The sequence below is a fragment of the Lathyrus oleraceus genome, chromosome 4 (assembly GCF_024323335.1).
Source record: "Lathyrus oleraceus cultivar Zhongwan6 chromosome 4, CAAS_Psat_ZW6_1.0, whole genome shotgun sequence".
In the NCBI taxonomy this organism is placed as follows: domain Eukaryota; kingdom Viridiplantae; phylum Streptophyta; class Magnoliopsida; order Fabales; family Fabaceae; genus Lathyrus; species Lathyrus oleraceus.
In genome coordinates this window covers 293908915-293912872 of record NC_066582.1, presented here as the reverse complement: position 1 = coordinate 293912872, position 3958 = coordinate 293908915, and the positions used below count along the sequence as shown (strand labels likewise).

At 35.5% G+C, this 3958-nt stretch overlaps 1 long non-coding RNA gene across 1 annotated transcript; it reads right to left on the bottom strand.

Annotated features, from left to right (window-relative positions):
* Window positions 1-503: 503 nt before the first annotated feature.
* On the bottom strand, window positions 504-2890 carry LOC127075181 (uncharacterized). Its single transcript, XR_007786231.1, has 2 exons — window positions 1026-2890; window positions 504-894 (listed from the first exon to the last, which is right to left on the bottom strand). It is a non-coding gene; the product is annotated as an uncharacterized LOC127075181 (long non-coding RNA).
* Window positions 2891-3958: the final 1068 nt, after the last annotated feature.

Below are 3958 nucleotides of genomic sequence, written 5' to 3'. Positions count from 1 at the left end.
AAAACCCTAGTTTGAGATCTACAGTTGACTTTAGTCAACTGTTTACTTTTTGGTCAAATAGTTGACCAAAGTCAACCACTTTCCATAAGTAATTTAAAACCATTTCTCTTCATTCCATGTCCATTTCAAAGGCTATGATTCATTCTAACCCTTGACCATCTTTGACCATATTCCATTAAACTTACCATCCAATATCCAATATTCATTTCTAAATTCAAGTTAAATTTCATCATAGGCCATGAATCATCAATTTCAATACCACTATTCTACAAGTGTCGTGCCATAGTCATTCATCTTATTAAAACCAATTCTAATTTTTCATGTTATTATCACTTACTTCCATGTTTCAATCTTTAACATGAACAAAAAAAACAAGCTATATTTCATCACATTCTAGTCTATTCCAAACCATTCACCATGTGCTGTTTATTTGAACTTAGCATTGTCATGACCAACAAATGCATCTACATAAACCAAACTTTCAAAACCTTTATTCATTAAAATTCAAATCCAACATTCACAATCAAGATTCTATAAAACTTCCATTTACAGATCAATATGCTTTCCATCTTATGATGAATCCATCTACATTATCTAATATTCATACAATTTGCAATCATTTTAAAAGACCAATCACAATGAAAAATCCTAAGTTCAATCCAAGTTAACATCAAAATATTCCAATGCATAAGAGCTCAAAATGGATAGGGTTATCCACCACATGTGCTACACCATGACACCAATACAAAATACACGATGAACCTAAAGCCAACCAAGACAGAATGCTGCCATTCTGTATTATCAGCACATGCTCATTACAACAACAAGTCCATACACAAGCATCATCATGTAGAAGCATAACAAGTGAGCAAATCAATTCCTGCAACATGCTCCCTACAGTGAATAAACCAATCATCATAAATCCATGTCACCACTTTGCATTATCACCAAAAAACCAGTATATAAGAGTTGCAAACATGATAGCCATTTCTAACAAATCATGCTTGCAACATGTGTAACCATACATCAATGAATCAAAGACAATTCCACTGCACCATGGACACTACATAATAAGCCTACTGTAGCTGGCCTACAATCAAAGCCATAACCTCATAAGCCCTGTAAAACCATGGACCTGCAAAGATTGAGTCTTGACCTGCACCAGTTTATAACACTAGCCTGGAATGCAACCTTTTGACGGCTCATGACTAACCATATCCCTGCACAAACTAGAGCAAATCATAAATAACAACATTGAAAGGTCCATACATTCCCACTGGCATTGCAGAGTGGAAACTACCCATGGCAGTCCCTGGTTCTAACATAGTTATAAGAACTCTTTATTTTTCAATTAACCAACCTAGTTGATCTAAACTAAGTGACAAGCCATTAATCGCTATAACTGACATTTCATTCTAATAGCTTTGATGCTTTCTAAGCCACCTTTCAATTCATTCTAGTTGATAAAACTACTTGTATTACAATATTGGCTTAGTGACAATTCAAATGACCATAACAGTTGGAGCATCCTATTAGCAATTGCCACTAACAAAAGCAACAAGAATCACCTAACAACAAGTTTCAATTTTTTTAACACTCTAAAAATGCAAGTGTTGTTCAGGTCACTACCAAGGTCAACTCTATTAACAATACAACCAAGTTTCCAATAGAGCTTCAATTACCCTAGTGCTTTTACTAACCTTCAATTACACTAACATCAATTCAACGGTTAGTAGTTCCAGAAAAGATTAACTCACTTTTCTCTTGATTAAACTTAACAAATTCACATAAATAGTTTAGACTTTAATCACTAACCTAAACTAACTCAACTAACATCATAACAGAATTCAACAGAGTTCACTAACACACTAACCAATGATAATAAACCTGCCCTAATTCTTAACAAATTGACCTAATCTGCCCCATTCAATAACAAGCAATTTCCCTTTAAGAGTTCACCATCACTAATCATTGGAGGATCACACATCACACATCACAATCACGAATCTCAGAATTTTTGCTCACTCTATTTTTTCTCAATCCCAGTTATCTCCCTCTCTCACTCAAAGCTCTACTAAGAAATCCATTGAAGCTTCACATTGAAGCTTCAAGAAGAGTGAGCTTAGCCTCTCATCGATCACAGTCCAATCACATCATAAAAGGTTTGGAAGAAGAAGTGAAAGCAGAATAAGAAGCATACAGTAAGCAAGAGCCAGGATTGTACCTGTTAATCAAGTGATTTTTCGTAGCTTACTTTGTCTTCTCCGATTCAACATTTCATTGGAGCGATCCTCAGCTTCGGAGGTAGGTCCATCCTCACCCTTCCATTGTAACTGTGTTATCATTTTTTAGCTTGGCTTAGGGCAACTCAAAGCCCTAACAGTTAGGGCTTTGAATCCTAAGCCTCATCATGTAATTAGTACTAGAACCTCTAGGGTTCTTGACATTCCTTGGTTTGATGTGGAGGTTAGGTCCAGATATGTTTGAAATTGAATATGAATTCGGATAGAGGAGTTGGAAACGATCTTAATGAAGTATCTAGTTTATGTTTCTGGTGGCCACCACCGCAGGAAGCGATTTCGGGTGCGGTGGCCCATGGCGGTCTACGACAACAATTTGATCTGAGACGGTGGATAATGAGGGCGCACATTAGTACCATTCAAGGTCAATTTTTTAGAGGCGCGTATTGGGCCCAGTCAATGACAAGTTTTGGGCTCACAAGCATTTTTGGTCCAACCTTCTTTCCTCCAATCAGCATTCCAGTTTGACTCATACAACCCCCCCCACCACCAACACTCAGACACACACACACACATTGCAAGGGTTTGAGTCGGTCTTTGTTTGTAGGAGAAATTTTTGGGTTTAAGGCCCATTTGCTGAACGACCTCCAGTTCCAAAACTGCACCCCTAATATTTGTGTAATTTAATTACATTCTAATTCTAATTGTTAGTCTAATTAGGATTATCTTTGTTAATCATGTTTACTTAGGTTAATCAATATTTCTATAATTTAATTAGATTCTTAGGATTTAATTAGAATATAGGCCTATTTAACTTAGAATTTTAATTAGACTAAAATTAGGATTAATTAGATTTTTAATTGATTTTAGAATTTAGTCATAGTTTCTAAACAGTTAGGTTAAAATAGATTTTAGAACTTGATCAATTTTAGGTTCTAGTTAGAATTTAAATTTTGTTCCTAATTGATATTTCATGTTAAATGACCATTTTACCCTTATGGGTTATTTTGTTGTTTTAGCCATAGAAGTGCATGTTCCTTTAGGACTAAATTTTGACTTAGAATGTTAGCTAGTTTAATCAATTTTTTCATGAAGTATCTGATTAACATGACATGCTCCCTTAGGAATAGCTTGTGAATAATCTTAACCCTTGGATAAGGTTAATCATAATTTTCAAGTTAATTCAAACCCTCTGATTAAAGTTGATCAAAAGAAATTTTGATCAACTAAATCCTTTGATCAAGTATAATCTCACAGTCTGCTCAAGTGATCAAAAGTCCTTTGATGAATTGATAAGACTCATTCTAATGTTGTGGAACTCCGAGCTTCAAGTTTAGACTTTCATGCAAGGCATCCCAGACAAATAAAGCAGCGAATTACACAAGATACATCAAAGGTCAACACTTGGCAACCACGATTCAAACTGTATGCCATGAGCCTTAAGTAATGAGGAATGATGAGATGGAGTTTCTCCTACCCTCGTCTAGAGTGACTTTGTGTACGGGGTGTAGGCCCTAGCTATTCAAAGCATTCACACTCATTCATAAACTTTAGTGCAATATGAATCAAACAAAGTGCCAAGTCTTCTTCATATAAAGCAACATCAACTCAAGGAGCAGTAATGAGGATTCTTCTCCGATAACTTGTCAATTGTGATAAATATCACATGCCATGAGCCTTAAGTAATGAGGAATGATGAGATGAAGTTTCTCCTATCC